We start from the raw sequence: 24,887 nt of genomic DNA, 5'->3' as shown, positions 1-24,887 counted from the left end.
CCCAGGAAATTAAGGAGTTCCTGTTGTGTAATTGCGGAACGAGTTGTTGGCTTCAGGCTGTCTCGTTTTTCCGGTGCTTGACAGTTTCACCACTGGTGTATAATGCCTGAGCTCCCCATTCGCGGCACGGAAATCTTACGGACGACGACTGCTGCTTGGCTTTGGGTTCAAATTTTATCTTGTTGACGGGTGTCCCCTTTAAATGGTTTGGCCCTTTGTGCACCAGTTTCCATACGACTACGTGTGCGCGCACACTGTCGCGCTTTTGGTTTATTTATTGTATTTATTACTTTTTTTTACTTTTTCTTGCGTTTGCTGTGGGTTTGCAGTGTTTTTGAGTTTGAATTTTATATTTTATCACAATCTTTACCCCAATGGTAACTTTTAATGTATTTTTAACAAATTATAATAAAAATAACTTTGTAGGCTTGAAAAAAACGTCTTCTGCCTCAATGGTGCTACGAACCTAGAATGATTTTTATTTATATTGGGCAATTATTTCCTAGGGTGTAATTCCCAAGGTGGCGTTGTCGGTTTCCTTTTGTTAAAATTGACCTCCTCATAACCCTCGTGTTGCCACAATCGGCTGGACAGTGTTCGTAATTGTGTTATGTGTTAGTTATATATATATATATATATATATATATATATATATATATATATATATATATATATATATATATATATATGTATAGATATTACAGGGCATATTAATTTGAAATCAAGCAAATCCAAAGCCATGTGTTGAAGTTTTGAGGTATCGTTGTTCACTTGGCTAATGTTACTGTCAACTGTGTCCAGTTATGGAGTAATTTCTTAAATGGTGTGAAATTTGAATTAACTGTCATATAATGAGTACAAAAAACACATCAGCTCATTCACGAGTTGAGTTAATAAATAAATATCCACTTCCTGGTTTGATGTCTCGCGTGCGCACAGGAAGTGACAGTCCTCCCGCCGACGTCAGACAGCTCTCGAGCGCTTCTGGTGTCTGAACCCCAAACAAGCACACACACTCACTAGAGAGGCACGCATCACCGTCGCCGCTGGGCTCTGTCGGTTCGGACGTGTCCTCCCGGTGGTTCCCAGAGCCCGCAGGTTTGAGTGAGGAAAGCGGGGAGAAGATTGATCATTGTCATTGTTGAGGATAAAGAAAAGCAACATCGTCTTTGCGAGAGAAGAGTTCTGTTTTTTTCAAGCTTGCATCCACTCGGAGGCTGAGAGGAGATGAGCTGCGTAACATGGATATCCGAAGAGGGATAATTGTCAACAAACCCCACGGTGGACGTATTAGGGTAAATCGGTTTTACTACTTTGTTGAATTAAACTTAATTAGTTCATGATTCTTGACCACATTTAAAGCTAAAGCTGCATTCCAAACTTTCACTTCGGCACACCAACAATTTGCAGTTATTGACATGATTGCATATAAGCCAAAACTTTGGATGTTTTACAGCACATTCAAAGCACATCTTCAATTTGTTTATTATCTTTGCAAGTAGGGGCCATCAGAAACCGGAACTACAATCATCGTTTTTAATCTGTTTTAGTGATTTGTTGCAGCAGGTTTATTGTATCTCCTATCTTATCCAATGCATCTTTTGTGTGAAAGGTCACAAATTCCCTGGCAGAAGCTGGCAGAACTCATTTGTTGCCAGTAATCAGGTGGGGATTGAAGTGAGTCAGGGATGATCATCGCCCTCTCCCCCCCTTATTTAATTGCACGGAGGTTGATTGCAGTTATTGCAGTTATTGTCCACAAAGTTATTCTCATGAAGACTCTTCATGAGCTTCATTAGCTTTGAATTAGATCACTGAGACAAATAAGTTCCCTCTGGCAACGTTCTCTGTCTTGGGATTTCTAGTTGATGTATACAGATGTTTAAATTCATTCACTTTTTGACATGCACGTTATTCCTTCTACTTCATTTTAGAGCTACTCCTCATCTCCTTGGGGAACAGTGCTTACGGACACACTTGTGATGATGACACTGTGTATATATATATATATATATATATATATGTATATGTATATATATATATATATATATATATATATATATATATATATATATATATATATATATATATATATATATAGTATATAATTCATCATATACAATGATATATATAAAGTATATATATATATACTTTTTTTGCCTTCAGTGCAGATTTTAATTGTTCTCTGTTGGATTGATGCATGTTGATGATGCACTCTAGCCAGGACAGCAAAATTGAGAGCATGCTGTAACACATTGTCAATGAAAGCGATTAGGAGGAGCTGGTGAAAAAGAACTGTGCAACAGCCATCATTTGGACTTGGTTGTGATTTAAGCTGTCCGACCATCAGTAGAAACCTATACTCGGAGTGTGTGGGGCAACAATTTTGACAATCATACTGACTGGTTTTCTGACCCATTTTTGCAGTGTTTTTTTTTAGCAACAGCTCTCATTGACTATTTACAGGTAGCTTGTCAGTTTCCATGGTCGCCAGCAAACGATAGTAATTTAAGACAGAAGGGGAGTGTTATTGCAGCTGGAACTAATCAATGTGTTACAACAGTAATTTTTATTTCAAATATTGATCCGAAATCAGAGGAGAAGACATGGCTGTACATCCTATGAGCGAGTAATATACATACAAATAATGCTCTACAAGCCAGCCAACTTGTACTATTAATTTGTACTTTTACTTTTTATTATTTATTGTTTTACTAGTTTGTGCAGAACTTTGTAAAAGTGGATTAAATAAAGTTGATTGGATTGAATTGGCTAATCACATTTTTGCGAAAGTGCACATCATGCTATACAAAGAGGGTTTTGTAGGGAAGAGCGAGTCGTCGCTGTGTACCCTTGTGTGTACTGCATTGGAGGGTTAGTGCATGCAATTCTGTTGCTTTTCACTATGCAGATGGTGAAGGGTTTATTTGGAGCCAGTCTCGAAAAGGAGCTATACCATATCTCCTATGGGAAAACTCCTCGCAACACTGCTTTTTCTTACATCTGGATCATTCCAGTGCACCATGGCACGCAGTGCTGTGTAAACAAGCCATGCACCACTGTCCTGTCCCTTAATTAGCACAATAGAGTGGATTTTAGTGTGGATCTCACCTGGATACGCACCTATGTTAAGTAGATAACGCTATACAAGTACATTTTGGACACGTTCACATGAATATCATAGTCAAATAAATTGTAAATATGTTGCAGCATAAAACACGTATATTTACATGACACGCAGTGTAAAACGATAATTAAATGACTAAGCACCTCAATACGTGATTATTATGATGATATGACATCTTTGTTGGAGTTCACCGGTGTGTTTATTTGTGTCTTACACGAAGACCTCTAACTTCATGGCTTCCAGCCCAATTTTTTGTTTACGGTCACTCTGCTCTTCCAAACTCTTCATGGTGACAGCCTGTACCACACGCAAAATCCTCATCAAAAAAGGGATGGTCTACTAACACTTTTGCATATGTTTGCAAACAGATGCAAAGCATAGCAGATCACACGCAAAACACGCTCCACATTTTTTTGTTTGCTCACGCAATTTAGCGCTTGTTATTTGGCCCATACAGTAACACAATGGACACAGCTGCATGGCTTGTGAGGGTTTACATTGACTTTATTTTTATTGTAGGGATGCTCCGATTGATCGGCCACCAATCAGTATCGGTCGATTTCCATAAAAAAATCACGTGATCGCCATATGTCTTTCGACGGCCATCACAAAAGCCGATCACTTGTGGCTAGCACTACTGCAGTTCGCAGTGATCCTTTGTGCAGTGTAGTGTCTTGCCCTAACTCACGTCTTGGGCAGCATTGTCCTCCCACTTTCCTTCACACTGCGCAGGCGTGCCAAAACAAAATAATTATGTCTGCCGTGTGGAACTTAACTGCCAACATATGCCATGAAAACTATCTTGCGGGGGTGACTGAGTATGGTGAGTTTTCAAGGCTCACGGTGTGATCATGAGTCAAACGGCAGCTCACGCATCCATCTCCTTATTAATTAATTACGAATTTGATTAGTAATTACCTGTTTTTTTGGGCCCTCTGGCAGTCAAGGGACCTTGGAATTGTCCTGAAATTTTCCCTTTAAATGGCACCCCTGGCCGATAGCACTTATCATAAATAAATTGAAAAATATGTAATTAACTCATTAAACCCCAGCCATTTTTCAAAAGACATCCCCTCCAGTACAGGCCATTTTAGACATTTTTGATTGATCTTTCAAGGCACACAGAGTATAAGAGTGTTCTATGGCTATATAAACATGGAGCCTACCACAAGAAAAATTTGACTCATCTTTGTTCAGAAAAAAAAGTTTGTTCCTACCTTTTTCTGTTCTTTAGTAATCATCAGTAGAACATAGATAAGTTTCAGGAAAATATCACTTCCTTCCCAGAAAAGGGAGAACAGCTTTTTGTGAAAAAACACATTTCAAGCATAACTTTCACTTTGACACAAATGTTTTTTGGTTTTCAAATATCTAAACAACTATACCACAAGATAAAGAACACAAAAAATATATATATTTTTTTTACATCAAAATAAGAATTTATTTACAAATATAGCACCATGAACTGTTTGCAATTTTCACATTTGGAACTCAACTATTTGTGTGCATGCGTGTGCGTACATGTTGTGTGTGCACGTGCATGCGTGTGTGTTGCGCGCGTGTGTTGTGTGTGCACGTCTTTGCCTGCTTGTGTGTGCGTGCGTGCGCATGGGTTAAAATGTCCCTACAGTGGTAACTTTCCGAACGCTATCTGCAGCTAAAAACCCTGGTTGGAGCATCCATACTTTATTGCTCATGTGTTTTGCACACAACGCTGTACATTACTGTACATTAAACGTGCAAGAGGGTGAACTACAACAGTTTGTTACACGCACCATATTGTAAGAGAACCGAGATAGTACCGATAGAACCGAGATACGCAAACAGAGGCTACATTTTTGCGGACATTTACGCCAACTGAGGTTTCACTGTATTTATTTGTGCTCAGTGCTTATTTGCTCCTCAGGACATATGCGTCAGATGGGCACCTCTACAAGATACAAGTGCCACCCATATTGCTCACATAAAGTGGATAAAACCAAACCGAGTAGTGAGAGAAGTGATTTCACTGCTGGGCTTCAGCCCTCACGTTATTTGGAAGGTAAACAAGTAAATTACAACACAAATTGCTTAAAGAAAATCAGCACTTAAAAAAAAAAAATCCCCATCATCCACAATCCTGATAAGTCAAACAAGTCACCATGATATTGATTTTGACACATGGAGCACATAGTGTTGATATCATAGCCATATACACAGTCAATCTAGCCGTGTCACGATGCCAGAAAAGTAATTCTCCGGTGTTAGCGCCTATAATGTCTCCAATGCCTCGCTATAGCTTGGTTAATATGCAGGTCACGGCATGTAAATAGAGCGTTGTTGGTGGTTTTTGGAAGTTTTTTTAGAGGGCTTTTTAGGCAAAATAGGTGAATCCCATTATGATCATTATTAATTGCCTCATGCTAGCAGTTTTTCCACTATCGAGAATGCACAGAAATTGGAAAGACCTGCATTCTTATCTCACATTAGAATTGTGGATGATGGGTCCAATAAAAAAAAAAAAATTAATACTTAATGTATAATATTGAATATCTCGAAGGCCACAATTTTCAAACATATGTTATTTCACAACAAAAATGTTAAATAACAAAAAAGAGTGACTTGTGAGTCTATATGAGTTGGCTTAGTCTTGACACTTGATGTGTTGACGGTGGCGGAAGGTAACTAAGTGTCAACGGAACATCATGGAAAGTCAAAGTCATTGGGTGCACAATTCAGGGTTTCCACGACATGTTTTGAAACTTGAAAACAATTTTAATTAATATATTATATGAATGGATATATATGTTATATAGATACATATTTGGCTTATTATTTACGCACAAATTGACCACAGTTAGTTTGAAAACAATTTAAAATATGATTGAAAAGTTTCACTTCACTTTATTTTGATAAGCATGCACTGTAGTCGCCTGTCTGCCTTGCACTTCTGCATGTGTGACCAGATACGTGAGCCACGCGACACATCTTGTGTTGACTTTCACTTTGTTTCTTATTATTGGGAGAATGAACAATACCCCTAAAATGTGCAGTCTATTGATGACAGCTTGTCACAAGCTCAGCCTATCTACGCCAGCGTGTGTGAACGCTCACGTTTCAATATCACTCCACTTTCAGGCATTTTTGTTTCCATGCCTGACTGGCGGCATCTAGCCTCTTGTTTTTGTGCCACGGGCAAGCTACGATCATCATCACGACTTACTTCTTAAAGTGTCACTTAACAACCTTACTGTCTTGTTGTAATTATAATACTTATGGCTCGTCTTCAAAACACTAGTAGTGTCTCAAAGTTGTGCAACACAAACACGTCGTGTGTACAGCTTTAGACAGGTAGCTCGTATGCTGGCAGTTAGGGCTGAGCCAGGTACTCGTTTTAGACGAGCACACTGAGGGAGATGTGCTTTGTAAATAAAGTGTAATTTAAATGTTGGCAGTGCTCTCAGCAACTTTGCCATGGAATAGTTTTGTAATGTTCTCGGTTCATGTTCTGCTACTTGTTGAAAAAAGTTAAATAAATTAAAAAATGCTATTTGTACTAAAAAAAAATTGCTGGCGCAGCAGCACGACACAGCGGCGGCAGTCCGCCCTCCCATGCAGCCCACCACCACCGCTTGAAAAAATCCTAGGGGAAATCCTGCAATTTATAAAAATGAGGAAAGAAGAAGAGGACAAACGGGCCAAAGATAAATGTACGGAGCTGTGTCATAAATTCATGTTTCCCATATTATGCAATGGATGTGATAAAATAAGCTAACATTACTTGGTAGCTAATGTGACGGTGGCGGTTTCTGGCATGTGCTTTATATACAAGTGCACTGGACGGCATTGATAAAAAAGCTCTGTGTACCCTTGCCAGAAAAAAAAATTGTGCAGTGAAGTGTTTTTATCTTGTCAATCAGTGGTGTAGCATATCGATCTAAGTGGGGAATTAGCAATCTAAGTGGGGAATTAGCGCCCACTTACGACTAGGTGTTATGCGCAGACAGTACATGAATGAGACGCGGTGCCGATGGGGGCAGGGGCACTCTGTTTTACTTTGTTGTAACTTGTCCACACTGTCTTGTCAAATAAAACAAACAATTCTTGTGGCAATATAATATATGGAATAGATGATGGAGGGTGTAGTCTGGTGCAGCCAAGTGGGAGCATCTATTTTCTATGCCACTTATCCTCATTAGGGTCGCCGGGGTATGCTGCAGCCTATCACAGCTGATTTCAGGCGAGAGGCGGGGTACACCCTGGACAATCCATTCACATTCACATTCATACCTATGGACAATTTAGAGTCGCCAATTAACCTAACATGGAATGTGGGAGGAAAACCCACGCACGGGGAGAACATGCAAACGCCACACAGAGATGATTTGGGACATTCAAACCCAGGTCTTCCTGATCTCCTGACTGTGTGGCCAACATGCTAATCACTAGGCCACCGTGTGGCCCTGTGGGGAGTAAAACCAGTTCATTGGTTGTAGATTGATTACAATATATTGTGATGTGACGGCCATGATTCCCTGCATTAAAACTTGAAATACAACATTGTCGTCGGTTCATTGTGAAAAGGCCAAACATATTTTCTTAAACTTCAACACATGTGGATGGACATTTAAGTAGGAACAGTGCAGTGATTGGCCCCCTTTCTTTTATTTTGTGAGAAAATGATATCTAATTTGATGCTATGTGCGGCATGGACTCAGTGGAGCTGCTTTTCTCGCTGAGACATTGAAGTTGCAGGCTGTCTCCTGCAGCTTTTCATCTAACAGCTCTCTGTGGTTGCTCCCTCTTGTTCCATTTTTCCCCTGCACCATTTCAAACTGAACTTTGAACTGTCAAAAAAAAATCATACCGTGCCTTCAAGACTGAATGATGGCAGTCAGCGCTCAGCTCACTAACAAGAACATCACATTTCCCTGTGACTATAGCTATACTACAGTTACAACCACTCTCAAAATACATTCAGAAGACATGTTTTTATTAGGAGGGGCAGTTGAATTTCTCTTTTCTTTACAACAATAGGTTATTCTCCATTACAATGACATCTGTTACCATTATGCAAACATATTTAAATGAATGTCTATATGAATTTAACTTAAAGAGGCTCTTAAAGGGCTCATGACACCAAAAAGGTTTGAAAAAAATTAATAAGTACTTTTTTGTCATACTGCTGTAATAGATAAACAACTATGAAATATGAGTGAAATGAAGTTGTGATTTTGACATGATTTTGACACGCCTGAACTGACGCCATCTTGGCTGTGACGTCATGACCAAAACACGTTCCAGGAACCAGATTCAAACGCACGTAGCCATGAACTCCCAGTAAAGCCAAGAAAGTGACATATTCACAACAATAGCACAATAATAACATGCACTGATATTGTGTTGTGATGACTATAATGTAACACACACAAACAATGGCTACAAGTGTGTTTTTATTGTTTTATTTCAGTAAGTGACTGTGACAGCTGTATGCACACTGCAAAATAAAAGACCAGTGAGGAGCGATCAATGCTTATTTAGCCCTGGCATGACAACAGTCAATGTTTTGCTAGCCTTTCACATGGAGAACAGTTACGAGTGACACTGGCAACCATGATACGTTTTACTGGAAGTGATAGCCACCGACAGCTATCAGCTATGCACACTGCGCGGAGCTGAAGACTAGTGACAGCGATTGTTGTTTAGCAAGCAATTTGGCATGAAAACCCATATTATTATTCTAAGACTTGTAGTGACGCTGCAATCAAAGACGACCCTTTGGATTTATTGTTGCACATCAGGTGCCGAGCTATAGCGTTATAACCAAGCCAGTCACGAATCAACACTGCATTAGCCACCAGCACTACGCTGGGCACTATTGAGAATATTAGTAGAAGAAATGTGGATTGACTTACTGCCACCTTGCCACTCTTTTCCATGGTCTAACGTCTTGTTTGTTTTTAACTTTTTATTTCTATCTGCAGGGCAGTATACAAACATGTATCCCACTAAGTTTGCTGACACATCTGACGAGGCGAATGGTGTCATAGAAATGTTAATGAGCTTACTCAGTCTCCTCGAGTTTTCCAGCAAATGCTTTCAACACAACAAGCGGCCATAATGTAAAAAAAATGTATAACAAACAACAGAAATTCATCCTGAACTGGACCATAACAATGTGGCAGCATTGGAGAACTTCTGGTGTAAACGTCACTTAATCCTCCTTCTCCAGTCCCGGAAGAAGTGACGAAAATTGTAAAAAATTGTAAATATTTCAACGTTCTTTACAAGAGAGTTTTATTGTCATGTGCATAGTAAAACAGCAGTTATACCATGCAATGAAAAACTTATTCTGTTCATTCTCCCAAGAAAAGAAATAAAACAAATGAAAGAATAAGAACATAAGAAACATAAACACATAAACATATATACCAAGAAATTAAGCAACAACACGGCGGCCCAGGCGCGCGACGGTCCGGAGGCACGGCGGGCTCCGTCCCGCCCGCACGCACGCGTTACGGCGGAGGGGCTCCGGCTCCCCCGGTCCGGCGCGGGCGGCGCGGGCGGGCGGCGCGGGCGGGCGTCCCGGCGGGCCGACGGCCACGCGCCCTGGCCCCCGGAGGCCGGCGCAGGCCAGGACGGCGGCGTGCGTGTGCGCGGCGTGTCGTGGCGTGGCGTGGCGTGGCGTGGTTGTCGCACGCCCGAGTCCGAGCACATGTCTAACCCAGGAAATATGCCTATCAGTGTTATTTTTCACAACGAAAATGACAATATTAACATGTGTTTTGGTGTCATGACTACTTTAAACTTCAATGAATCCAATGGACAGACCAGGAGTACGTAAAACAAAACATATGCAGTACATTAACTTGAAAGAGCAGTACATTGCAGCACCATGAAGGTTTTTTCAAATAAAATAAGAGCTTTATAACTATTTATTGGGAGTGTATTTACAAAGACATTGTACAAGCTTACTAGTGGCTTAATATTTTCATGCTTAAATAGAGGATATCCTAACAGAATTATTTTGCTGTTTACATGAATTTTCCTAGTTCATATTCTTCCACGGCTGATTTTGTTCAAATCTGGGCATGAAGACTCAAGCAGGAAGAACCTTTCAACATATGCTATGGTGCTCAACATGGGGGGGGATTGGGACACTCGTTCAGAGTGTTCTGTCTGGAGGAATGAGGAAGCTGGCATGTGATGTGTCACTGCCGCAGCTTGTGTGCTTACATCAAAACACTATTAGTCTCTTTGTTTTGCTCTGTTCTTTGAGGATGAGTCTTGGCAACTGGCAATGTTGGCACTTCCTCAATTGTGTTGTACGGTGAGCCATTTGTGAACAGCAGAAATAGTTGGCGCGTAAAAGCTTTGGTTCAAACAAGTTTTGAGCATATTTGCTCAATGCCCTCGTCATTAGGTGTCCCAGCAGAATCTAATGATATTCAGTACAAGAGTTATAACAAAAATTCTGCCTTTGCAAAGATAATGATGCCACTCTGGCAGTGCCAGTCAAAACTGAGCAGGCTCTTGTTCTGCAAGTATATACAGTATTTGTTAAAATACCAAGATGTTATTAAAAAAAATAGCAAGTTCTCCGGGAGGAATTTTTACTCGAAGATTTAGTGTACAATTAGTACATTAGTGTACAATTAGTGTACAATGTATACACTAGTTCTGAGCTGTGTATAAAATAAAGTTACAAGCTGTGCGTATACACACACACACACACATATATAACATTAATCCATTTAATCAAATTATATATACATACACACACACACAGACCCTTTCCAAAAAATTAGAATGTCATGGAAAAGTTGTTTAATTTCCATAATTCCATTCAAGAAGTTAAACTTTCTTAGATTATAGATTCAGGGCCCACAATTTAAACGATTTGTTTATTTTTACGTAATTTGGGCTTCCAGCTCATAAAATCCACGAAAACAGGAATTAAAACAATTAGAGTACTGTGAAGAAATCACCATTTACTTCTCAGTTTTTGCAGGAAAAAAAAAAGAAATTAGGATCACATCAAATCAATCAAAATATGGTACTTTCAAAACGATATGTCAATCTTCAATACTTGGTTGCGAATCCCTTTGCCTTAATCACTGCCTCGATGCGACGTGGCATTGAAGCAATCAGCCTGTGGCATTGCCTGGGAGTTATGGAAGCCCAGATTTCCTTGATGCTTGCTGTCAGCTCTTCTTTGTTGTTGGGTCTGGTGCCCCTCATTTTCCTCTTGAGAATACCCCATAGATTCTCAATGGGGTTTAGGTCCGGTGAGTTGGCTGGCCAGTCAAGCACTGTGATGGCATGGGCATCAAACCAGGTTTTGGTGCTTCTGGCGGTATGGGCAGGGGCCAGGTCCTGCTGGAAGATGAAATCTGCATCTCCTCAGCAGAAGGAATCATGAAGTCCTCTAAAACATTCTGGTAGACTGTTGCGCTGACCTTGGATTTAAGAAAGCAGAGTTTACCAACACCTGCACCGGACATTGCACCCCAAATCATGGCGGACTGTGGATATTTCACACTGGACCTCAGGCAGCTTGGGTTCTGCTCCTCACCCGTCTTCCTCCAAACCCTTTGACCTTGATTCCCAAATGGTTTTTGAAGCTGTGACTCCCGCCTCATTCCACTCTTTCTGGATCTCTGCCAGATTCTTGAAGCTTCCCTGTTTGATAATCCGCTGAAGCCCACGGTCATCTCTTTTGCTGGTGCATCTTCTCCTGCCACATTTTGCCCTTCCTCTAGACTTTCCATTGATATGCTTGGACACAGCACTCTGTGAACAACCAGCCTCCTTAGCTATGAACTTTTGTGGCTTACCCATCCTATGGAGGGTATCAATGATGGTCTTCTGGCCAGTTGTCATGTCTGCAGTCTTCCCCATATTGAACCCAACTGAGACAATTGAACCAAACTGAAGCAATTTAATGACACCTGGGGAAGCCTGTGCAGGTGATTTGAGTTTAGTAGATGATTAGTGTGCGACACTCAGTTTAAAACATTCATGCCCTGCAAAATTTGGGCTGATTTCTTCACAGTATTCTAATTTTTTGAATTCCTGTTTTCGTGCGTTTAATGAGCTGGAAGCCCAAATTATGTAAAGATAAACAAATAAATACTTGAAATCGTTTAAATTGTGGGCCCTGAATCTATAATCTATGAAAGTTTAACTTTTTGAATGGAATTATGGAAATTAAACAACTTTTCCATGACATTCAAATTTTTTGAAAAGGGTCTGTATATATATATACACACACTCCTGATCAAAATCAGACCAGAAAGACCAGTTGAAAAATTGCTAGAATTTGAATTTTGCACATTTGGATTTCACTCGTGGATGAACGGTATCGGCAGCATAAAACCCTGATCGGAGCATCCCTATTAGGGATACCGATCACATAGATTAAGTGTAAATTTGTAAATAAAAACAACATTTAAAAACATTTATTTTAATAGCTTATTTCAATCCAAACAAAGTTAATATGTTTGTTTTACCAGAACATTAAGAAAATGCTAATATCCACAAATCACATTTTGTATTTCTGAATAAATTTTCTATAGTGTTCTCACACTATACTGCTAAATGGTCTTTCATTTGTGTATCGCATTTGTGTATCGCTCGTTGATGTGACTTTAAATACCATCTAAATTGCTGCCGGGTCGCTCATGATTGTGGAGAAAAATGGACAGTGTGTGAGTGTGAAAAAGTGTTTGCCACCTTCCTGATTTGTTATTTTTTTGCATGTTTGTCACACTTAAAAAGATTCAGATCATCAAAAAATTTCAATATTAGTCCATGGCAACACTACTTAACACAAAATGCAGTTTTTAAGTGAAACTTTTTATTGATAAGAAATAAAAAATCCACACATAGATTGTACTGTGTGAAAAAGTGATTGCCCCTAAACCCCCCCTAAACTGGTTGAGCCACTCTTTGCAGCAACAATTGCAATCAAACATTTGCAATGAGTCTTACAGCGCTGTGTAGGAATTTTGGCTCACTCATCTTTGCAGAATTTTTGTAAGCAGCCGCATTGGAGGGTTTTCAAGTGTGAACCGCCTTTTTAAGGTCATGCCACAGCATCTCAATAGGATTTAGGTCAGGACTTTGACTAGGCCCTCCAAAGTCTTCATTTTGTTTTTCATCAGCCATTCAGAGGTGGACTTGCTGGTGTGTTTTGGATCATTGTCCTGCTGCAGAACCCAAGTTCCTTTCAGCTTGAGGTCACGAACAGATGGTCGGATATTCTCCTTCAGAATTTTTTGGTAGACAGCACAATTCATGGTTCCATTTATCACAGCAGGTCTTCCAGGTCCTGAAGCAGCAAACAGACCCAGACCATCACACTACTACCACCATATTTAGCGGTTGGTACGATGTTCTTTTTCTGAAACGCAGCGTTACTTTTAGGCCAGATGTAATGGGACACACACCTTAGAAAAAGTTGACCTTTTGTCTCGTCAGACCACAGAGTATTTTCCCAAAGGTCTTGGGGATCATCAAGATGTTTTCTGGCAAAATTAAGACAAGCCTTAATGTTCTTTGTGTTCAGCAGTGGTTTTTGTGTTGGAACTCTGCTATGCAGGCCATTTTTGCCCAGAATCTTTCTTGTGGTGGAATCATGAACACTGACCTTAACTGAGGCAAGGGAGGCCTGCAGTTTTTTGGGTTTGTTTTTGGCTGGCCAGTCACTCCTGGGAAGGTTCACCACTCTTCCATGTTTTTTGCCATTTGTGGATAATGGCTCTCACTGTGGTTTGCTGGAGTCCCAAAGCTTTAGAAATGGTTCTATAACCTTTTCCACTTGAACTCAGGTGTGATAAACCACTACCCTCATTATTTTATATTTGGAAACACCAATAAAGATGATATGAATGGGTTATTGTAGAAGTTTAATAACTACTACTAAAACTGGAAAAAGAGATTCCAAAATTCTGGTCAGAGGAGGAATGGAATGCAACTATTGACAGGAATTCTAATTCCATGTTCCTTATTGATGTGAAAAAAAGGAAATCATTGGTATTGTTAACAAATGTAAAGCAAAAACATAAACCGTTTGTAACGGAATCGAAATGGAAATTCTAAAAAAGGTAGTTAACAAGATAGAACCGTTGACGTACATCACTATCTTATCATTCCAGACTGGTAAATTTCCAAACCAAATGAAAAAAGCTAAAGTAGTTCAAATTAAAAAAAACGGAGACAAACAAATGTATAAACTACCGACCAGTCTCCTTATTAAAACAATTTTCCAAAATTATTGAAAAACTATTTAACAACAGGTTGGACAAATTTATTAGTAAGAATGAATTACTCACAAGAACAACGCTAAAATCCTACAGCATTTCAGTATGTGTAATCAAATTATGGAACGGATTGAGTAAGGAACTCAAACAAAGCACCGAGATGAGCGATTTCAAGAAACGATACAAACAGATGTTTGCAAAATACAAGGAAGAAGATCTTTAAAACACTGTGTACAAAATGCTATGTCTAATCACTACAATACTCATTACTCTCCATTCTTGTGAGCTCATTTTCAGTACTCACCTATTAGTATGACTAAGTTCAGTTATGTCTATTTAAACTGATTATTATTTATTTGCTGTTATACTAATTATGTGATTCTTATTTCTTATGATTGAAGAAAAACCCTGACAATTATATTACAACATTTTTACATTAAATTATCACTTTCCATTTCCAAAATCCATAATTTTCCCATGTATCAACAGGTAAAGACTACATCAGAATTCAGGAAGTTAATAAATGTATTGCAATTTATGTGAAATGGACAAGGTGTAGGATTAAATAAGCTTTGCTTCTTCCTACTCCTTTTGGACATGTGGAATTGTGAATTGATCTATGTGATGTATTCGATTGTAACTTGTATGTTTGTTCAAATAAAATTAAACCATTACCATTACAGTTAAGTTATGTTTTAACAGAAGAGCAATCACATTTTCACACAGGGACATGTAGGTTTGTTTTTTTTTCTCCCTTAATAATACAAAGTTTTATGTAAACACTGCATTTGTGTTTAGTTGTGTTGTCACTGACTAATATTTAAAGTTGTTTGATGATCTTAAATATTTAAGTGTGACAAACATGCAAAGAAATACGAAATCCGGAAAAGGGCAACACTTTTTTGCACCACTGTATGTCTCATCTCAGTGGCTATAAAAAAGACATAACGTACAGTACATATAGAGGGAGGAAGCAGAACAGTCACACTTTGTGATGTAAAAAAGTGGCCATCTCACTGCTGTGACTTGTATTGCTTCTTGCAAATTGCTAGCCATCCAGGTGAAGACGCTTGTCATAAAGTGAACATTTGTGTCTGGCAGGTAATTGTTTAGCATAATCACTTCAACAGAGACATAGTTGATAGCACAGCACAATGTAGCTCGTAGAATTCCTTCTCATGCACATTTTCTACTGAGACACAGTTGCCAGGTCTCGTGAGAGAAACCAGCAACGAGCTCTCTGAAATCAAGCCCAAAACAAAAGTCAACTTGGGAATTTGCAAGCGACTTTACGAACACATGCCCCAAATAACAAGAAAGGTGGGATTTTGCAAGCGTTTTTACAAAAAACAAGTTGCTTCTAATAGGTGAATCAGGAAACACTGGCCGAAATGTTTTGTTTATACTGTGTGTGACGTAGCAAGCACAACTGGAAAAGACAAACTTTTACCTGTGCTGAAAGGACATTTTCCCCCAAACTAAGTTTCCAAAAATTACAACTTTATTCATTGTTTTTTTAAAGTAAAAAAAAAAAAAAAATTCTTTAATATTTCAACTACATTCTACTAAAATGACATTTTTCCTCATACTATTACATTATTCTTGTGAAATGATGGGTTTTTTCCATGCTAGATTACAACTCTTTTCTTAATATTTTGACTTTTCATAGATTTTCCCATAGATTTTTGTTTTTTAAGTTTCCTCGTTAAATTACATTTTTAGACTGTGCTGCGGGCCGATAAAATCACAGACGCGGGCCGCATATGGCCTCGGGTCGCAGTTTGGACACCCCCGGTATAAAAGGTGACACCTGAAGGAGTGTCCATTTCTTCACCCAGTACTTACATATTGGAGCTCACTAGATTGTATTGGTGTAGTTCGTGTTGTGGCCAGTGCACATCCTTTCCTGAAGAGCATTATTGCCAGCGCCGTAGCTCTGATTCATGTGTGTATGGTCAGGAAGGAAAAATTTCACGTTTACTACCAGCTGGTAGCTGGAGCAGAAAATGAATTTTAAATAACCTTCAGGCACTCAGAGCTGTGAGATGGAGGAAAACAGTGATCAAGTGGGTGTCCGCAGATCAAATCGCTCAGGTGATAAAAGATGCAGCATCTTATGCCATTTTTACTAGTCTTGTCTCGTTCCTGCACCGAGTGGGCGTCTGGTCTCATTCATGATTCAGTACTTAAAGGTGCCAGCTAGACAGAGTGTACGTCCGATGCTGCCGTATTTCAGCGTGGATTTCATCTTCATCTGGACCACGAGCACCTTTTCCATTAATACACTTTTGAGCCCTGAAAAATTGATAGCAGCAGAGTGATTGGTTGTAGTGGAGAGGGTCGAAACAGCTGCCATCACTATCTGACTGAACTACAATTTGCCAGTTTGTTAGATTCAGCAGCTGCTGGATATAAGCAGCTGATGAAAAGAGGTAGCACTCTCACAATGCTCATACTTGTAGGAGGGCTTTTGTCTTTGTATGTCTTTGTAAGTCTTTACATCCACATGGAAGAACTGGTTCCAAAGTCAAATCCTAGAGATTTAAATTCCAGTCTCTGGTCATTTAGCGGTGGGACAAAATATCAATATTGCAATATTTCATCATGAGGTCTCATGATATAGATACGCCATTCATACTGTAAATTACTAATGTGAACAATAATGGCAATTAGTAATGTGCGATAGAAACAATATGTTGTATAAACAATATAAACTTTGCCTACGACAGATTTTAATTCTCTCGCCCTATGATAATGCATATTGATGACGCAATCTCACCGCGATCTATAGCTTTAATTGAAAAAAAAAATGTGTAAAGCATCACATGTTACAAACTATATTGTGCAATACAGTATATTTGTATTTGAAATGTATTTGGTCTCAAAATATGTAGACAATAAAATCATTTAACTTCAATTTGTGGGACATTAAATATTTAAAAAATCAGCTGCATTGTGATCAGGTTAAATCAAAAGTTTGTTCAGTCATATTTTTTCATTGTAGTTTTCTTTAAATTAATGTTAAAATCTCGTCTCATCTCATTCTCATGGGCCCAATCTCATGTATTGTTTTTTTGTTAGTTAATTTGCATTTCATGCATAACATACACACACAAGCAAACTATTTGGCATTAAGTAAGTTATTGCTCCTGGCAAGGTTCCCCACTGTTACATGTTTTTGCCATTTGTGCATAATGGCTCTCACTGTGGTTCCGTGGGGTCCCAAAGCTTTAGAAATGGCGTTGTAACCTTTTTCAGACTGGTAGATCTTAATTAATCTCAGTTAAGTTATGTTGTAGTGGTGAGGCAATCAGTTTTTTTTATACAATTCTATGTAGTTTTGGATTTTTTTCTTCCTTAAGAATAAAAAGTTTAATTTAAAAACTGCATTTTGTGTTCAGTTGTGTCGTCATATGAAACATTTAAGTGTGACAAACGGGCAAAAAAAAAATAAATCAGGAAGGTGGCAAACACTTTTTCAAACCACTGTAACTGGGCAAGAAACTGTACCTGCAAGCCTGCTACAGTGAGTAAAGCCGTGAGACACTCGTCTCTTTATAAGCGCGTTCTTCTCCAGCAGATACAATGGCGATGTAACCGTGTTAAGTTCACACTCTATGTCCTTGTCCTCCTGCTCAAGCTTGACCAAGTCACCCATAAACATGGCACGCAGCTCGTGGTGATGAGGAAATAGCACATGTTTGTGGGACATTTAGGGACATCGCATCAGTACACAATTTCTGTAATGATTCTGTAATTCTCCGACTAGGCCTGTCACAATAACAAATTTTGCTGGACAATAATTGTCCTACAAATTATTGTCGATAATTGATTTTATTGACAACTTTTTTTGCGACCATTTTTTCATTAACTAAATGGCATAATAATGCGAGTACATCATATCAAAAGGAATAAACTTTAATTTCTCAAGAGTATTGCAACATTGGAATTGCAACGTCAAGAACTTTAATAGCTTTATGTAAGCTATTTTTGACACTCTTATTTTATAACCACTATTAGACAGGATGTGTGCCGCTCCTATTTTGAAGACCGAAAGTGTGAAGTGCGATGTGTGTTGAAAATGTGTTTTGACTATGGCTGAATGAGATAGGCAAGGCAAGCCAAGGCAAGTTTATTTATAGAGCACAATTCATACACAAAGTAATTCAAAGTGCACTTCATAAAATTACTTTATGAAATAATAAAAAAAACATAAAATCATTCTAAAATCATTACATAAAATTCCATAAATCATTCCACAAAAGACGAAAAAATTAAGAATGAAGAGTGCAGATAAAAAACTTTCAGTTGTCAAATGCGCAGTTGAATAGAAGTGTTTTCACCCTGGATTTGAACATTGTCAAAGTTGAGGATTGTCGCACATCTTCTGGAAGACTGTTCCAGATTTTGACAGCATAAAACTGAAACGCAACCTCACCGTGAACAAGACCGCGAGGTATCTAAACTCCTCCACTTGGGGCAGGATCTCATCCCCGACCCGGAGATGGCACTCCACCCTTTTCCGGGCGAGAACCATGGACTCGGACTTGGAGGTGCTGATTCTCATCCCGGCCGCTTCACACTCGGCTGCGAACCAATCCAGTGAAAGTTGACGTTTAGCCAGCAGGAACACATCATCTGCAAAAAGCAGAGACTCAATGCTGCAGCCACCAAACCGGAGCCTCTCAATGTCCTGGCTGTGCCTAGAAATTCCGCCCATAAAAATAATGAACAGAATCGGTGACAAAGGGCAGCGGAGTTGCCAGCAATGCGAACCAAACTCTGACACTGGTCATACAGGGAACGTACAGCCTGAATTAGCTGGTCCGGTACCCCACACTCCTGGAGTGCTCCCCACAGAATTCCTCGAGTAACACGGTCTAAGTCCACAAAACACCTGTAGACTGGTTGGACAAACTGCCATGCACCCTCAAGGACCTTGCTAAGAGTGTAGAACTGGTCCACAGTGGCACGACAAGGACGAAAACCACACTGCTCCTCCTGAATCCAAGATTCAACCATCCGGCGGCTCCTCCTCTCCAGAACCCCTGAATAGACCTTACCAGGGAGGCTGAGGAGTGTGATTCCACAATAGTTGGAACACACCCTTCTTAAAAAAGGGGACCACCACCCCGGTCTGCCAGTCCAGAGGTACTGTCCCCGATGTCCACGCACTGCTGCAGAGTCATGTCAATCAACACATGGCCACAGCATCCAGGGCCTTAAGGAACTCCAGGTGGCTCTCATCCACCCCCGGGGCCATGCCACCGAGGAGCTATTTGACAACCTCAGCAACCTCAGCCCCAGAGATGGAGTACCCAGCATCTGCTTCCTCATAGGAAGACATGTTGGTGGGATTGAGGAGGTCTTCGAAGTATTCTTGCCACCGATCCAACATGCTGAGTCAAGGTCAGCAGCGCACCATCCCCACCATACACGGTGTTGACTGTGCACTGCTTCCCCCTCCTGAGATGCCGGATCGTGATCCAGAATCTCTTCGAAGCTGTCCGGAAGTCATTCTCCATGGCTTCTCTCGAAGTCATCCTATTTCCGAGTTTTTGCCACAGTGACTGCCAGAGCTGCAGACCGCTTGGCCTGCCGATACCTGTCAGCTACATCTGGAGTCCAATGAGCCAAAAAGGCCCGATAGGACTCCTTCTTCAGCTTGACGGCGTCCCTCACCACTGGTGTCCACCAACGGGTTCTGGGATTACCGCCACGACAGGTACCGACCACGTTACGGCCATAGCTCTGATCAGCTGCCTTGACAATGGAGGAACGGAACATGACTCATTCAGACTCAATGTCCGCCACCTCCCTCGGAACATGGTCGAAGCTCTCCTGGAGGTGGGAGTTGAAACTCCTTCTGACAGGGGACGTTCCCAGCAGACCCTCACAATACGTTTGGGCCTGCCAGGTCTGACCGCCATCCTGCCCCACCATCGGAGCCAATTTACCACCAGGTGGTGATTGGTTAACAGCTCCCGAGTGTCCAAAACATATGGCCGCAAGTTCGATGATACGACCACAAAGTCAAGAATGTCCTGGTGCCAAGTGCACATGTGGACACCCTTATGCTTGAACATAGTGTTTGTTATCGACAATCTGTGACAAGCACAGAAGTCCAATAACAAAGCGCCGCTCGAGTTCAGATCAGGGGTGCTGTTCCTCCCTGCATATGTGTTCAGATGGACATAATTTGTCACCTTGATCAGAGCTGTCTCAGTGCTGTGGTGGGGCCTAAATCCTGATTGGAAAGTGTCAAACACATTGTTTGAGAGGAGAAAGTTAATAAGATGTTGGTATACAACCTTTTCTAAGACTTTTCCCCGGAATTACAGGTTTGATATGGTGCCTTTTGCCTACTTTTAACCATTCTAATCTTAACAGGAGCAATGGTATCCAAAACGTTTACAATACTTGATATACTGTATCGGAGCTCAACAGATCATCAGTGTTAGAATACGGGATTTCAAACCTAATCCTTGCCCTAATCTTTACCCCTGTGCTGTCATTAATGAGTCTTCCCTGAACAACTGCAGACCCAACTGTTGGTTTGGGAAGTAACAGACAGGTCAAAGAAAACACAAAAGTGATCAGACAAAACAACATCCACAACATTCACATTTGAAATAACAACACCCTTAGTAATAATCAAATCAAGAGTGTGCCCTCTTCTATGGGTTCCTTTTATCATGCCTGCCCATGGCTACATCCACATGCACATTCAAGTCACCTGTAATGACCAGTCAAAATCAGTGCACACAACTGAAAATAATTCAGTAAAATCATCAATCCAACAAATCTGTGGTGGTTTATAAATTGTAATATCAAGTATGGAAGTGTGTTTTAACACCATTTAAATGACACATACTTAAAAGAAGAAAAAAGCCCAAATAACAATTTTTGGGTGAGTATATCGCCCCTGAATATGCAGTTGAACTGGGGGTTGTGTTCTTGCAATTGATGTGGATTAGATTACTTAGATCAGACAGTCTGTGTATCTCTTAACTAATCCATGTGGACTGACAATAGTTGTTACGAGAACACTCCCTCCCTGTGCTCTTGGTTGATTTGAGGTTTAGCAATGCAGAGGCCCTTAGTGTCCTACACAACAGCATTGACGCTGCTGGGAATAACAGCTACGAGAGCCGATGGTGGGGGCCAAGCTGGGGGAGCTTTGGTTGATGGAATGGGCTGAGGAGGGAGAGAGGCCCGTTTTGTTTCTGAGGATGGAATCCTTGATTCTCCGTGTCTGGAATGAGGGGAAGCATTTTAATCCCTGATTTCACCAAGCTTTCAAGACGGTCAGGAAATCTCATGGGTGATGGTGGAGACAGGAACAGTAGTGAAGCAGCTCCGGAAGGTGTAGATGCAGCACATGGGTCCCAGACCTGTGGTGAGGCATGTGGTGAAAGTGAGGGAGAAGCTGCTGCATCTGAAACTGGAGGTCTGGATTCTGGAGGAGCGACTGTGGTTGCTGTGGCTTAATCCTTTGCTGGGTCCTTGGGTGGTGAGGCAGGAGTTCCTCTCTCGCTCTTCTTCTCATCTCTCGGTGGCAGCATAGGATCTGGTCCAATGAATCTAGAATACTCTGCACTCACAGACTTTTGGACAGCCATGAGTTTAAATGAAGCAGCTGGCTGAATTTGTTCATCCTCCTGTTGATGTTTGGTAGAGGTCCACTGATAAACATTGGTATTGCCACTTCATCAAGACTCTCAAATAGTTCATTAAAGTCTTTTTTAAGGTTTCAGACTGTTGCTTTCTGACATCCACTGTACCCACATGAGATTCCCAGTTCCTTGGGTATCAATTTTGTGATGTCAGAGACAGTGGTAGTTAGATATCTGGAAGTCCCTATTTTGTTTATGTTTAAGTTAGACATGGCTCTGTCTCCAAGCACCAGAGTGTCTTTGACCTTGACACCTGGCACAGTTTTTCTGTCTGTCTGACGTTTTGTGATGACTTTGTGGTGATAGTTTTTTCTCCGTTTGTTATAAACAGTCACATTTGGCTCTGACAGTGGTAAAAATCTGTTTGTTAGCTTTATTTTGTGTGATGAATCTCTAGATACCAACATTTCGACTTGGCTTTAGCTTAGCACCAAGTCTATTATAAGTGTCTTTACAGAGTCGCAAAAAAGACACAGTATTGTTTAGGTTGCACACAACATTTTTTTCACCCTTTCCTCCTTTGGAGGTAAATGCGGACATCTTACCCCTGGACTTCCACTGGGAACATTTCATGGAGTCCTTTTTCGGTTTCGAAGGCAAAAATCCATGTTTGTAGCACACAAATGCCTTGCTGATACATCCGACAGCTTTCACAAGGAGATTACTCCTCCTGGTATGTTGAGAGAGTTGTAGTCGCCGGCTCGCCAAATATGTTGAAAAAATGAAAAAAAATTATTCAAAAAGTATTGCTTCACTGAAAAGAAAATAACTTCAATCATCTCCAAGACTTGGGGAAAAAGTAGAATTATTTCAAAGTGAAAAAAAAGTAGTAAGCAACAGAAGCAAGCAGAAGCAAGCAAAGAGATGTTTGCACTCTACAGAAGTAGGAAGCAGGAAGCAGGAAGCAGAAAAGGTAGATAGCTATCGAGTGCCTCTTGATGCCTTGGCTGTTGGCGCAATTTCACACACAACTTGCACCAAGTCAGAGGTCAACCTAAAACGCTGTGTTACATTAACAAGTACTAAAGTTCAACTCATACAGCCTGAGTGGCGCACACACACACTCACACACACACACGCACACACACGCTCACACACACTCGGCCGCATTAGCGTGGCCCGCTAAACCAAGCTAACCCAGCAAGCTTATACTAGGCAGACGGTCGGTGGCTAGTAAGAGTATCAAAGTTTTTTCGCAGACTTAACCGATGTATTCGGTTCGCCGCATCGACATGCTTAGTTCAGGAGAGGGCTGGTTAGTGTTTGTGAGGACATGCCGCTGTGACATTGAGGGGGAACTACCTCTGTTGCTACGGAGCCAAATATCCGAAGTCCAACATGAAACTAACTTCACCAATGTGCAGAGTGAACCCTCCTGTCATCCAGTCTGTGTGGTAAAGAGAGAACACGCATACACCTGTCAATTTATCGACGCCAGCAAAATGACTGACTTTGTTGTTTTTTTTTATTATCGATTAATCAAATTATTGATTTTTGTGACAGGCCTACCGGCGACCCAGTGAAAACGGCTCCGTGACTCGCTTTTGGGTTGGGACCCACCAGTTGAGAATCACTCTTCTAGATAGCCGCCTTGTGCTAGCAGTTTTTAACTAAACATGTCCGTAATGGGGAGTCATCTAGTTTGCCAATAAAGCATTCTAAAACAACTCCAAAACAACGGCAACAATGCTCTATTTACATAACGTGACATACATAGTAACCGAGCTACTGTTGTCCCTCCCTACATCGTGATTCGAACATCGCTCCCTCACTCTATTGCGGTTTTTCGAAAATTAATTAACTGATAAATGGCCTCTGTTTTGTGGTTGACTATGGCCTATTATTAGTCACATATACTGAAAGACAAATGATATGTAATATTCTGGTGACAGGGCCTTAGTAATGTTACATTGATGAGACATGACTTTATATTACATTAGCTTAACACTGCATGTAGTCAGCCATGTCATGTCCGACATGATCGAGTGAAAATAAATTCTGCTCCCATTCCGTGTGGAAGTGGTGAGTTTCTTTCTTTGTCCTTCTGTCCTCCTCCGTTTGAAACACTGTCTTGAGTTTAGAATTAGTAAGTTGGAGAGGCTAGTTAGCTTGGTAGCTAGCTATGCTAGCGCCGGCCGTCTCTTACGTCCCTGTAGTGATCCTGTCGCATGTGCAATGTGGTGTAAACAAAGAATAATCGCAGTGTAATGGTGACTATAGGGTTGTTATTTCATGTCGACAGGGCTCTTTTAGTGATAAAAACGTATTTAGAAGGTCATGAACGGGTTTTCTATGCGCTAACTACAAATATATTGAATTTATTAATACTGAATCCTACTTTGCTTAAATTTCCTTATCGGGGTCAGGTCTGGAACCAATTAACCCCAATGAACAAGGGAGGACTGTATAGAGACACTGCTATTGTTGGAGCTACCACAGAGGAACTACTTTTCTGGGGTAGTGACACTGCTTGATCAACTGTGTATATTGCTGTGATATCAAGCACTATGTGCTCCATGTATCAGAATCAATATCATGGTGACGTACTCAATGGACAATTGTTCGTCTGGTCCAGCTACCTGGGCTGTCTCTTCCAGTTGATTTTGGGTAGGTGGAAAATAGTTTTTACCACTGCAAGGTTTGTTAGCGTTAACAATTATTTGTTCGTTGTGATGCAGTCTCTTGGCGGACAGCTCTCCTCGCCAGATACATGAAGCCTTTCCATCAATGGTAAGTAACACTGTGTGCTACTCAGTTCAGCAGAAACACTAGATTTCTGTTGAAAGGAGCTACTTGGCAAGCGGCACATTATACCACCAAGTCATGCTGGTCATTGTCATT

At 40.6% G+C, this 24,887-nt stretch overlaps 1 protein-coding gene across 5 annotated transcripts in view; it reads left to right on the top strand.

Annotated features, from left to right (window-relative positions):
- Positions 1-1,003: 1,003 nt before the first annotated feature.
- The window catches only part of LOC129178015 (contactin-4-like), a 139,353-nt gene continuing 115,469 nt past the window's right edge, over positions 1,004-24,887 (top strand). For all 5 annotated transcript variants that reach the window (XM_054769709.1, XM_054769718.1, XM_054769661.1 and 2 more), the window contains exon 1: positions 1,004-1,295. The gene's annotated coding sequence lies outside the window, so the exon portion shown is untranslated. The remainder of the gene's footprint in view (positions 1,296-24,887) is intronic.

This window comes from Dunckerocampus dactyliophorus, chromosome 1 (genome assembly GCF_027744805.1).
Source record: "Dunckerocampus dactyliophorus isolate RoL2022-P2 chromosome 1, RoL_Ddac_1.1, whole genome shotgun sequence".
Taxonomy (NCBI): Eukaryota; Metazoa; Chordata; class Actinopteri; order Syngnathiformes; family Syngnathidae; genus Dunckerocampus; species Dunckerocampus dactyliophorus.
Note: the sequence above shows the minus strand (reverse complement) of the source record. Positions and strands in the feature narration are given on the sequence as shown.